Consider the following 14,214-nt stretch of genomic DNA (forward strand, 5'->3'; position numbering starts at 1 on the left):
TAAGACATGGCACGCCTAATGACATCATTGCATTGCATTGTCTAAGCTAAGATCGATCAGTATAAAACAGCTCTGACGTGATGCATTATGGGTCTCAGACATAAAATCTAGTCCCCGGTGGTCTTCAGCTTCAGTAAGTGCACATCAAATGGACCATGCTTGAGTTAGTCTGTCAGAAAAGTCATCAAGATGATTTGAAGCAAGAGAGCCACGTTTACTGTTTTTTGCATTCCACATGGGAACAAATGGAGAAACTCTTTGGAACTTTGTGTATTTAAATGCAGATAGATACAAACTCGTAGGCTTCCAGCAGAGCATGAGTCAAAGTTCAATTTGAAGGAGACTAACTGTCAAACCACAATATAAACCCAAGGGCTGATGCACCTGCACAGTTCCTACTATGACACGTCAAAATAGCTTCTGTGGGAAACGTCTGTTAAAATGGCGATGGCTTATTTAACTTGTTTACATACTAAATGAGATATAATTGGGTTACAACACTGAATAATCTTATTTTATTATTATTAATAATTAAACTTCAAGCCAAATGTCTGTAGGATTCAACAGCAGAATGAATGTAACCAACCACGGGCACTAGTTAACATATATTTTACAGCATCTGCCTTGCCTCTCATTCAATATTGAGTTTCTGTCAACAGCAAGTCCAGGCTATTATTTTTTATCTTAATGTTCATTTATTTTTTTCCCCCATGGCGGCAAATAACAATTATTATCATTATTGATTCAACTGGTGGTTATTTACTCATTAATCGTGCGGGCTATTAAACACCGGGAAATATTTGAGAGCACATTGCACTGTTTTCTTTCGATCAACTATTCATACTTGATATTAATTCATTACAGCTCCACATGATGCAGCTGCACACTTGGCCCACATTAAAGTAAAAACTAAAGCAGTGTAGATACATTACATTTGACAGATAGGTAGCTCTGTAAAGAAAATAAAAATCACATCACATCCAGCATTCCTGTCATTTTCGTGTATTATATATGGAGAGAGGCTGAACTTGCAGAATTCAAAACAACAGCAGTGTATTGCAGAGCTGACTGTAGCTTAAATACTATAGACACAACAGATGAAATAAAAACAAGCAATCATGAGGCCTGGGACATCTCTATAAATAATGTTGAGTTAAACTGTGGCGGAGTTTATTATCTCTACAGTAAGTGTAACATATGGCTGGTGGACAACCTGCTTTATCTCATTATACCTTTGTACTCTGTCAGAGGCAGCTTTACCCATTCAGCTGCTACAAATAAATATTAAAGACACCCACACAGATGGTTTCACTTGGTTGTTAAAGTTGCCCTGTCCTCAATTAATGCATGAGTAAACGAGTCACTAAATCAATTAATTTTGACCTGTTACACACGTTGGTCCATAGGTTCACATGCATACGCTCAGCTAACAGCCTTGTTAATGCTTGGTTGTGGGACCTTGTGCGAGGTTACTCTTCAGTTCGGTAGTAGTTCCTGTATTGCTGAGAGGATGCCTGCTGCAGGGTTGAGCTCATTACCATCATCACCACCATGGGGTCAGTCTCACAAGATCTGTCACATTATTATATGATCATTATTCTTTGCCTCACCAGCATTTCACCCGACTCTACCTCCGACTGGTTGACCTCAGGGTCAGATTCCCTGTCAGTAGTATGTCTTAACATTGCTTTTGCACCGTGATGCTGTAACCCTACCACATTAGGAAGAAGCACACGGCATATCTGAGGATGGCTCAACACTGCTAGACGTGAGAAAGTGTGATTCGCAGTGGTCTGAAGGCATCACCCAGTGTTCGGTGTGCCGAATGATTGGGACAGATATGCTACCAATCAATGTGGCCGAGGGTGTCTTAATGAGGTAACTAAGAGCTACTGCCTCTGAGAACACTGTACTATCAAGAGCTACTGTGACTTAAAACAATGAAAAACACTTTGAGGAGAAGAAGGATGAGCTAAACGTAAAGCTAGCCAGGGCAGACAAGTTAGCTCTGACCACTAACTGTGCTTTTCACTCAGAGCCACGCCGGACTAAATTCTTAAATATAAACCAGTTAGTTATGGCCCTTTAGTTATGGCCCCTTCAGGCACAATCTGATTGAACCCATTGTTTTCAATAGGGCTGTGCTGCGCCATTGAAAACAATGGGTTTTAGAGTGCAATGCTGCGGTTGCCACGTTGTGTTTGAAAGGGCCAGAACTTGTTAATAAGTGTTGACGATGGCTACCAGAAGCAAAATGAACCAAAACTAATCTCCTTAACATTTTCCACATTACTGACCAATGTGTTCAAACTTGTACCTGACAACAGGTGTGTAACTATTTATTTTTTATGATGTCAAATTAAAATTAAAGGTTTTGTCTTTACCTTGTAGGGGAATACCACATTTAATGATGAATATACATTCTTATTTCTTATCGTTACAACATCGGATCTTGAACACTGTAAATAAATGCACATCTCGACTGAAATTGCTAAGCTGAAGAGCTAAATCGAATCAATTACAGGAGATAATTTACCGAGAAATGAGTGTGACGGTGTCTTGAAGGCCTGACTGAAACATAAACAACACAACATGAATCTGCACTATAATCCCAAATGAAAGAAGCACGTTGGATCCGTGCCGCTATGTGTTCTGATGAGACAACTGTCATCACACGGGCGGGGTGATCATCTAGATTTGAAAGCTGCCTAACAAGTCCCAACAAACACATCAAAAGAGGTAATTGTATTAAACATCCAACGTTAATGCCCCAGCAGCCCCATGCCAAACACACACACACACTCTCTTCTTGCATGTACAAATGACATTATCTTTAAAAGCTGTGTGCTACCTGCAGTAACAGAAACTGTAGGCTGCGCTGTTGCAGACGTGAGCCGGCGCTGTGAAGCTGAAGATGTCCACACATGCTCCCACAAAACAGAACGACCTGAAATACCCTCAGCTCACGGCGGATGCTGCTTTCAGTAGCTCCTTGGAAACTCCTTCATGTAAATGTGAACTGTGATGCATCTGAGTGCTTCTAGTTTGAAAATCAAATTAGATGAATACGGATAAATAAATCCAAAACGAATGAGTCTGAATTGTGTGAATGTTACAATCTGTCCTGAAAATGATTCAGAATTTTACTTAAAAATGCAGATTTCACATTGATTGACAGGTTATTTTCTCACATCCTCACAACAAAATCAGAAGCTGAGGATGCCCTCTGGCTGAAACGCTTCGCCTGTTGCTGTTTGCTCCACAGATGCATGGGAAAATATTTCTAACCTTTTATTGTTGGCACCGACGGGGGACCAATGTGCTTTTATGAATATCATAAACATTGCTGCTGTCATAGTTTTAACGCTCTCTGTCCCCTAAACCTCACATCAAGACACCCAGAGGGAAGAAGAAGAAAAAAAAAACACAACCTCAGTCACAGTCATGCACGAGTACATTTATATTTCCTGACAGCCTCTGAATGCATCACTCTATATCATATCAATCTGCAGACTACAGCACGGTTTATAACTTCACACTTCCTCCTGACAACAAATCTTTCCTCAGGGCTAATGCCACAAATGTGTGTGTGTGTGTGTGTGTGTGTGTGTGTGTGTGTGTGTGCGTGTGTGTGGGTGTGTGTTAGAGGAAGCATTAGCAAACAACTAAGACTTCTGTTTGTGCAATGTCACTGATACACTCAAGTGTAATGTTCAGAAGTCCAAGCCTTTAAGGTCACTAATGCACTGTGAAAGGATTGCTTATTTTGCATGCCAGATGTTGATCGAGCGCTTCAGAGAAGTTCACGTTGCCAAACCGAAAGCAAAGGTTATACATCAGAGGAGTAGGGAGAAATAACACACATACATATATACATATATATATTAAAACCACAGAAGGAGAAATGAAGAAAGTGGTGTTAGGATAAGCTGGTAGGATGCCCTCAGCAACGAGGGAAACGATAACCAACTCCCTCAAGTCCTGATAAAGCTCGCTCGGGTACACGCTGTTGTTCTTTTTCTCCTTTACCAAACCTCCATCTAAATGTCTATACATTTAAACTTTTCTCGCCTTTTCTTTAAACCCGCGGCCAATTAAAACAATCCCAACTACGCGTCTGACTTTCTACGAGTCTCTGATTAATTCGGCTTTAAGAAAACGCGAAAAAAATCAACACAAGTTCAACTTTTTTTCATAAATCCTCTTTCCTTTCCTGCTATCTCACGCCGACAAAACAAACCGCTGTGGGCGTGAAAGGAAGCGGCGTTAGCCCGTCAGAAAGTTGAAATATGACACTATTAAAGTGAAGCTTTCTGGATAAATCATAAGCCGAATTGTTATTAAGACGGGTGTGATTCTAGAAAGGTCTAAGTCACGTTCAATCAGGTGTGAAACGCCTGCGTAATGGCGAGGCTGCGCAGAAATGCACAGATTTTACGCGCAGTTCGGTGGACACCATTCACCTCCCTCTTTCCTCCGGCTTTGGACTTACCAACATTGCTCATGTTAAAAGCGTGAAAGATTCATATGAACATTTAGCCCGGGGAAGGCGCAATGTACAGCACGCACCTCGGTTGCTGTAATGCCAAGCACACAGCTTTTTGGAGAGGCTGTCATTGGCTATAAAAGATCTCTCTCCCTCCCTCCTCTCCACAAAAAAAAAAAAAAAAAAAAAAAAAAAAATGAAACATACCGCATATGCAAGACGAAGCTCGTATCCAAATATTATTTGGAGTCCTTTTGCTTGTGCATTCCTTCTCCTCAACTGGAACCAGTGTCGATCTCCGTCGGCTAAACTGAACGGGACACAGCGCCAGGGTTTAACCTGAAATGACCCGCGCTAGTGCAAACCAGGCGAGAGCTACGCGCGCGTGTGTGTGAGTGAGTGTGTGTGTGTGAGTGTGTGTATGCATGCATATGTGTGTGCGTCTTCTGTAATGTGCAGTGTGAGTGTAGTATGGACTAAAAAAAAAAAAACAGTGCGTCCGCGCCGAGACTCAACAACAACTCAACTTCAACATGGAGCCCTGTAAAGAAAACCTTACAACAATAAAAAAAAAAGAAAAGAAAAGGAGAAAAAAAAAAGAAAAAAGCGGAACAGTAACGAAACTGACAATTGTAGCGCTCCGACTGATCGCTACGGGGAATCAGAGAGCCGACTCACGGGCAGGAACCGAACAAAATAAGCCTCGCCCTTATTACAAACTCCCAAGTTTTTTTTTTTTTTTCTTTTTTTTTCGATGGCGGTTGGCTGTCTTTACAGTAGGCCGGGTACATGCCGACAGGGCAGGAAACATACTGTTCTAACTTACCCTGTGTGTGCCCTTGTGCGTGTGGGTGTGGGTGTGTGTTGGACCAAAGCAGGAAGAGGATTTAAATAAATAAATAAATTATTAATTATGATTTAGTGCGGTGTGTACGCATTTCAGTATTTTGCAGTTGAAATAGTATTGTTTTTGTTCTCATTAGTTCACATATTTCATTATATTTCAGTTTGTTTTCAACCAGTTTCAACAAACTAAAAGTTTAGATCCAGATTTCTCCAACTTTTTTATAATAATAATAATAATATATTTTATATTGTCAAGTGCTTGCTAGGGATGGGAATTGATAAGATTTTTACGATTCCAGTTCCATTATCGATTCTGCTTAACGATTCGATTCTTTATCGATTCTTATTTGGGGGGGAAAAAAAAGAAGAACAAACAGTTTGATCAGCATCAACTTTGTTTAGTTAGAAGTATCACGACCTTACAAAACCAACAGCGAGGTCAAAAGAGGCCCACAGCCTAGTAACGATGTGTAACTCATTAGTTCTCATATTTCATTATATTTCTTATGTGTTTTTATAGACTTGTGCTCAACATATTTAACAAATTAAAAGTTTAAATCCAGATTTCTCAAACCTTTTTATAATAATAATAATAATATATTTTATATTGTCAAGTGCTTGCTAGGGATTGATAAGATTTTTACGATTCCAATTCCATTATCGATTCTCATTAGTTCTCATATTTCATTATATTACTTATGTATTTTTATAGACTTGTAAAATAAAATATTGCATGTTGTGTGCGCAAATGTTTCTGCATGTTCGTCGTGTTCCCTCCCGACGCTAAATCTCTTTGTAATGATTGCAAGTCGCCCTGTTGCCATCTTTTTTGGTAAAATGCAGCCAAACTCTGGAGCGTTTGAACCGAGTGGGTGCCTTTGTTTACTACTGATTGCACTGCACGTGCCAAACTTAAGCGTAAGTTACATGATTTAATTAGTTGTGCCAAACGATTCCATGGAATTGAAACACACGGAACCTCGATTCCCATCCCTAGTGCTTGCTCGTGGAGGAATCATTGGCTCTGTATAATAGATAATATTATAAAGAGTACAGTCTAGACTTGCCCTGTATGGAAAGTGTCATGAGATTTAGCTCTACGAGTACCGGCATTGTGACAAACATTAAAATACAGTGGAGAAAGTCGCTATCAAGCGACAACTTCCGTGGCCCGGGGAAATGAAGCCAATGTAGGAGCGCCATAAGCAACTCCTAGAACAAACACTTGAGGTTGGCTACAAAACAATGTCCAAGTTCCCAGCACTTACATAGCATTTTATAGCTTAACTCACAACTTTTATGGCTTCAAATGATGATGTTCTAGTGACACGTCAATAAATCAAAACATAGCATACATAGTGCCAGACAGTGACTGACCTCTGCACCTGACTTCTTTAATGCCCCCTGCTGTTGAGACATTATCTAAAGAAAACAGTGTTACCACTGTTTGATTTGAATTCATTCATCTTTGTGTATTCATTATGAAAGAACCTCTGTAAGCAAACAGGAAGGAGAATTTAAAAAAATCAAAAGCCAAACTCTTGCCTCTTGCAATAGTGCATAATTATTCAGCATCTTCAGCTCCAGTGTTCACAGTACGGCTGCGTTCACTACAATAACAGCAATTTGTTACTGCCCACTTCAAATGTGTGAGCTCTTGAATGTGTCTGCTCTTGATGGCTATAATATGTTGGAGAGATTAGTTTTAATGGCTTATATAAATAAATGTTTCTAGTAGGAATGTCAACTGTTAACTCTTAATAACCACAGAGAATATGTTTGACCACTTACACATGTTGAACTTTGATTGTTTGAAATGCTTGCCTGGTGCATATAAACACCAATATGTTTCTAGCTTCTGCCTTTACTTGACTATGCGCAGTGGTGTTTCTCCCACCAGCTCTGCCTATGATTTCCTGCTCGGACCATGAATTTGACATTGTAAACGGTGTCACAGATTTCTGTCTTATAAACATGAAGCCTCCATGGAGAAAAAAAATCATAATACAAAGAGTCATAATTGACTTTGTTTGCAATTCAAAGTATCCTGCATTTAATTTTTTCTAAAAGTGACTTTTTAAAGTTTCTCACGAGGATTTTGTGGCTGCAGCTCCCTCACACAATACTAGACCAAATACAAAACTTGTTGTCACCATTATTCACACTATGCACACAAAAATATGTAAATTTATTATATTAATGTACCGTACAAATTCACAATACATTCAACGTCCAGTGTGTAAAATTTAGGGGGGGGGCTAAATCAGAATAGGGCTGAAATTGAATATAATATTTACAACTATGTCTTCAGTAGATGGTATAACCATCTGAAAATAAGAATGTTTATAGTTTTGCTATCTTAGAATAAGTATTTAATATCCACAGACACAATGTGTGTTCTCCATGATGAACAGCCATGTTTCTACAGCAGACCAGAGCAGACAAACTAAACCCTGGCTCTAGACATGTGTCACCACTGTAGTTTCACCATAGGTGAGGTGAGGTTTTGCAATCAGATCATCCTTTTTAAAAAAGCTTATAATAAAGAGGAGCTGTCTTAATTGTAAATGAAGTCCTATAGGGGTCATGTGGGGCCCACAGGAAGACGACTTGTGTGACGCATGTAACTGAACCCATAAAGGTTCCAAATAGTCTAACCAGCTCCATCTCATGCCCATGTATGTAACTCAAACAGGCCTATGGGCTGACCACATATGATCCATGATATTGAACCCATGAGATTCATAAAATGTTGGCCACTTATGTTTGATACCATTTTTGGCCTGGAGCTAATGTTGTGTATATGCTTCAGCAACATAATATCATAAACTTTGCATCATTTAAAGGAATGTATCTGGTGTTGAGTCTTTCTTGCTGAATCTGCCTGATATAACTGTCAGTTTACCTCAGCAACCTTTTTAGCCTGTTTCGTATTTGCCTTTCCAAGTTCTTACTGGATTTGTGTTGAACTGGCTCTAAAGTCATGGCAGACTCGACGCTTCCAGGTACATTATTCGTAAAAGGTTTGGCAGTGATTTGTAAATGTTCCTGGCCCAGGGGTGCACAAACTGTTCCACAAAGGGCCGGTGTGGCTGCAGGTTTTCCTTCCAACCAACCAAGAGCACACAGTTTGACCAATCAACTCTCTGAAGACTTGAGATCAGTTGATTAAATGAGTCAAGTCTGGTGTGCTGCTGTTTGGTTGGAAGGAAAACCTGCTGCCACACCAGCCCTTTGTGGAACAGTTTGAACACCCCTGTGTTATGCATACCTTGGATGACACTGATCACTTGCTGTAGACCTGTTCAACTTATGCCACCTTTGCCTTTGTGTGTTTAAGGTGGATGTTTTCCAAGTGTGTAAAGGGCTGCTTATTTGACTGCCTTTATGCAGGAGTGAATATATGTGCAGAGCAAATGCAAAACAGAATCATACTGTTTTGAATATCCACCACTTGAAGACATTTTAAGTGTATGTAAAGATGGATTTTAGTTAAATGCAAATGAAGGCAGAATGGTGCAATCTCACTACACTCTTGCACTATCAATGTATGTAAGTTCCATGCATTCCAGGAGTGATTCTGTGATAAACGTCTACCTTATCTGTACAACGACTGTTTCCCGCTCTTGTAGTAAACAGGCAAGGACATTTTGTACTCAAAGTAAGGTGTGCATATGGGCCATAAACAGAAACCACAATAACAAGTTACAATATGTTTGAATTACATTATCAGCTATAGAAGTTGCTGTTAGTGGGAGATAAAAGTTATCTCCGCCTTTCCTACTATCTATTCCTCTCCGTCTGTGCAGAGTTTACTGTTGATGTTTTTAAGTAGCCAATATATTTTCTGCTGTGAAACTGCATCACAGTTAAACTGGAAAATATCTCGACATAATGTCACATTTCTTATGATAGACTGCGGGACAACAATAAGGTAAAAGTGTGGCTCCTTTCTTCAACTGAATTTGAATATTTAGGTAAAATATTTGTTTTAAGAACTGCTCATCGACCTGATGCAAATTTTAAGGTAAACCAAATACGCACACCTTTGTTATACACACAAGAGAGAACACACACAGTAGGACACCATGTTCAACCACACCTGTATATGTAAACTACACCTAAATGGTGATGATAAATGCAGAACCTGTTTGCATCAAGTCTGCCTGTTCCTGACAAGAACAACGTGTTGCTGATCTACTGATCATAGCACCTTTAAGGTCACATGAGTGTAACAAGCCAAGTGAGGTTATGTTGGATGATGTACATGCTGTACATTCACGCATTCATCAACGTGTAGAGGTATGTCTATGGTACGTGACAGCCGAGCACATTACATAGTTAATGTTGGAAATGTTCGATTCAACTTAAGCAACAGCAGTTGGTTAGGTTTGGGAAAAGAGCACGGTTTCCTCCAGTTTCTTACCATCTTTAGAGGAAAAACAAATCTACTGCCTGTACAACCAATCACTCTGCAATCTTCTGCATATTAATTGGGTAATGTGTTGTATGTGTAATATACTGTAAAAGGGGTTACAAAGCCACAGAGAGCCTGAATAATGACACAAACCTGCAGCTATAGGGGGTTCCTTAGCCTCTTTTAGCTTGTTTTGGTTTTACAGCATATTCGCTGTTTCACTGCTGCCAAAAAACATTTTCGAAACTGCAGTAGACAGATGTTTAGTTTAGTGGCTAGCTGGTGAAGGAAAAAAACAGTAAGCAACAAATTTTCAATGCCTTTACATTCAGGTCAGCGTAAGCATTCATATAGTCTACCCACTAGACAGTCCTTGAAGCGTGGTGAGTTGACTCTCCAAATGTGTTTAAACCAGTCATTCACTCTTGGGGAGAGGCTCAGTGCATCTTGAGGACACCTGCATATGATGAATCATGTGCACATTCGAGGTATAGTACACATTAACATCTCTCATCTGGGAAGGTCAGTAAATTGGCTATAATTAGCTTACATAACCTAGAAAGCGTTGCTTTTCTACAGTCTGTTTTTTTTTCTCTCACATCTCTAGAGCCTCAAACCAACAAAGCACCAGATGTTAATCCATCACGGTGTTAATGTGTAACTGGATAACTCCCAAGATCAGTTTAGAACTGGCTGAGTTTTAGGGCATCATCATGGGAAAGTCCTCCAGATGCCCCCAATTGCAGGATTTGCTACAGACAGGGTTAGGTTTAACCCTAACCTTAACCCGAGGAAGGAAAGACTTTCATCAGGTGGTCCAAACTAGGTTGGCATGAGTGAAATTAAGAGAGTGGGAACTCATTTTCAGGATGCCTGTTGTACTCCAGGGGAAGGATGTGAGTGTGGCTCATTGTTAAAGATTATAAACATAAATTCAATGATGCGAGACAGAGTCGACTATATTTCCAGTTCCAGTTACTTGACATATGAACTCATATTTCCTACAGTTTCTACAGTACGCTGATGGACTCCCATCTAGCTCAACACTCTGAGTTGATCCATGGAGTGGGTCAAGTGCTGTAATTCCATATTGTTGTAGTAGTAGAATAATGCCACTCGAGATTATATTCCTGGAGAAGCGAGCCAAGGTCAGCAGAAATAGCAAGGACATGGAGTGTGGCTGCTGCTTATTAATATTTATCGTGCCATATTGCATTTCCTCTGCTTTCAACTGGAGGTTTCATGAAAGTTCAGTCTCACACAGAGACCACTGTACTAGAACAAGACATTGAGACTTTTGCATCAGACCAAGATCATTGAAACTCCTGCTCAAGATTTTGAGATCACTGCAGTAGGCCAAGACTTTGACTTGGGGAGATATCAGAAATATAAGCAACTAGAGATTCTCATTCTAGCACAGTACAGGGGTTTCAAACCACTCTGTATCTAGTGCAGTGGTCTCAAACTTTTGAAACCCCTACATATGACTAAAATTTGATCTCTTGAGACCCCTGCACCAGACCTTAAAGTCATTGAGCAACACTAACTTTGGCTATGTGGTGAGATCTGTAGCATACCAGTGTTAGTTGGTAAGCGTTGCACCTAATCAATAAAAATAAAAGATAACTAGACCAAAATATCCTGAACAAGACCAAGAGTTTGATCTTTGTGTAGTGCAATAAACATCTCCGTCAAGTCGATTCCCCTTCATCCACAGATGAACATAAAGAATCAGAAGTAGTGTGTTACACTATGTATATTCTTGGTGTCAAGAATCAACAGTCTTCACATTAATGCGTCACTCATTTCTTGTCTTAGGAGGCTTAGGATCTGATTTACACTATTGTATACTTTAACGTCATGTGAACAGATGGTGTTGAGGCACATCTGTACATCAGCTCTGTAACTGTAATTTAGAATTTAGACAGGTGAGATGCTTATTTATCGGCTATCCATATCTTCTATAAGCTATCTTGTATTGTAAACCAACAGGAGCTCTGCAGAAAGAGAGAGCTGTCTTTATTTCCCTGCTAAGTCATTAACCTTAGGACTCTTTTTTCACTGCTGCAGTGACCCAGTTTCTCCACACGGATCATTAAAGTTTAATCTGATCCAATGTATTATAATCTGATCTAATATGATGCCAAATTTTGGCTTTGATCTTCGTCTACCTATCATGTTTTCAGTGGATCTTAATAAGCTCTGAGCTGCTGGAGATTTTATCTTAACTGCAACTTTCAGACTGTCACTTTCCTATTTTAATGGCTGTACAAGTATTAAAATATTAAAATGGGCAGGTAGACATGTTTTTCTAAGGAAGTCCTTCTGATGATGTTGACAAGAAGAATTTTCCAAGCAACAGTTTGGACAGTCACTGGGCCTTTTGAGAAATAACCATCCTACTGGAAATTTATCAACATCTTTAGAAGGTCTACTATAAAAACTGGGAGTTATAATATGATTACATTCAGCATATCCAGCTGCATAATTATATGAGCTGAGGAGTCATCACATGACCACAACTTGGCCATTTCCTAACGCCATCACAAATGGGGGCATATAGGGGGCAGATCATAATCCCCATCTCGGTTCAAGACTGGCATTTGGTATCTGATGTGCATGCCGAAACTAAAATGGGGGTTATTATTACACAGGTATGTAAAGTACAGAGATGTACAGAAGCTGTAAGCTGTTCCAAGATGCTTGTCATCGTGTATTGTTCCTAAAGGTTAAAAATGAGGCTGGGCCCTTATTTACCTTAACTGCAGAGGGTACAAGGCCTGCATTTGAAGCAGGTTTGTATCAGAGACAGGCCTTTATTTCTAATTGATCATATCGCAGTGTGAAGCCTCCCTGTAGCCGATATGCTCCTATATGCTGTGTTTTTCTTGCATTGCATTATGCTGAGAATGCAGAGCTTATGCTGAAAGATTATCCAGTCTATGTGGTCCAAAAGTTTTTTTGACTGCAGCAGAACTCAACAAACTGTTGAGTTCAAATGACGACATACAACATGAAGCGATATAAGCAATGATGACACCACTGTAACTGATAATAGATCCAATGCATCATCTTGTTTCTGCCTCCAAAGTTGACCACCTGTATGCCAAATTTGCTTTCTAGGACCATACATGAACACGCTTGTGTCGGACTAAAGTAATTCATTCCTAGTAAAGCAGGTTCTTCAACATTGATGAAGATTGCATCAATCTGTTCCATATTCCCCAGATGCATGCTTCAAAGAGCATTTGCTTCGTTTTTGTGGTTTGTCTGAAGTGCTACCCAGCAATGCAAAAAAAACAGCTGGCCTTGTGAACCTGCCCTCTCTCTGATCTCCTCCACCTATAAATAAAGTATCTGTGCGCAGTTGAGTGCCCGCTCCCTCTGGCAACTAGGGCATTTTGTTCTGGGATCTGTCAAGTAACGTTAAGATCAACATCAACACAGAGGCCCCCAGACCAGTTCACACACACACACATACACACACATACAAACATCTCATAACCAGTTATTTCACAGGTCACCATGCAGGTAAAGTGACATTAACTAGAGAGTGAAACCAGCTCCAGGCACAGCCTCTGGAAGTTTGGTTGTTAAACCTGTTTATTGCTGTGGTTAGATGCCTTCAAGAAAATTTTGCAAAGTGGCCTATCGGTTTAATATTGGATGGTTAAAGCTAAGCCATCTAAAATTTCTTGTCATTCATGAAAAACATTAAAAACCACCTTTTTAGGTTGCTTCCCAAATTTATATTTTTACATTTACATTTAGCTGACGCTTTTACAGGGAGCAATTTGGGGTTCAATATCTTGCACAAGGACACTTGCATGCAGACTGGGGGAGCCGGGGACGACCGGCTCTACCTCCTGAGCCACAGCCTCCCCCCATTTTTTCCATGTGTGTGAAGATAGCATGACATTCCTCATCATTGGGTGTACGGGTAAGCTCTGCACACATGTCTGCCTCCAATTTTTTAGGTTTGCATGGCCACTATATTACACTTTATGGCCTCCATGTTAAAACGTCCAACTTCACAGCAGAAATAAACATGTTTACAGCCTGGTACAAGAAACAGTTTTGGTCTCTGTAGCTTATTTCCACGTTCATGACAACTGTACGGAGGGTGAATTTTTATAGAACTCACCTGTTCAAATTATATTAAGGCTTAAAGTTATGCATAATTAACAGCATGACTGCTTTGATTGACAGGTGGGTGCCCTTACAGATGGCTTGTTTGAGCACACAGGCGCCATTCAGCCCGCTTCAGGTCCACCGATGAACCCCATCTCTGCCAATTTTTAAGATTAGCGGGGAGGTAGAAGAGGCAGGACTGCCAAAATCGAGGTGGTGGCCAGAGCCACCACACTCTGAGCTTCGCAAAGTCTCTTCAGAAACGTCATGTACAAGTCATCCGTTGTTTGCACTGTCTATGCTTCAAAAATAAAAAAAGAGTTCATTTATTTTA

The 14,214-nt window shown here is 40.1% G+C and overlaps 1 protein-coding gene and 1 long non-coding RNA gene across 10 annotated transcripts in view; one reads left to right on the forward strand and one right to left on the reverse strand.

Annotated features, from left to right (window-relative positions):
* The window catches only part of thrb (thyroid hormone receptor beta), a 104,841-nt gene extending 99,564 nt beyond the window's left edge, over positions 1-5,277 (reverse strand). For 5 of the 8 annotated variants that reach the window (XM_019267931.2, XM_027286473.1, XM_019267924.2 and 2 more), the window contains exon 1: positions 4,694-5,275. The gene's annotated coding sequence lies outside the window, so the exon portion shown is untranslated. Of the gene's footprint in view, positions 1-4,492; positions 4,661-4,693 lie in introns of those variants that run through there. The other 3 variants (XM_019267940.2, XM_010746686.3, XM_019267917.2) reach the window with 3 other exon arrangements.
* Positions 5,278-9,157: 3,880 nt separating this feature from the next.
* Positions 9,158-14,214, forward strand: LOC109140608 (uncharacterized). 2 transcript variants are annotated; one of them, XR_003463449.1, is made up of 4 exons: positions 9,158-9,266; positions 10,165-10,237; positions 10,357-13,689; positions 13,959-14,214. It is a non-coding gene; the product is annotated as an uncharacterized LOC109140608 (long non-coding RNA). The 2 variants fall into 2 exon arrangements; XR_003463448.1 differs by having other exon boundaries at positions 13,536-13,689.

This window comes from Larimichthys crocea, chromosome XIII (genome assembly GCF_000972845.2).
Source record: "Larimichthys crocea isolate SSNF chromosome XIII, L_crocea_2.0, whole genome shotgun sequence".
Lineage (NCBI taxonomy): Eukaryota > Metazoa > Chordata > Actinopteri > Sciaenidae > Larimichthys > Larimichthys crocea.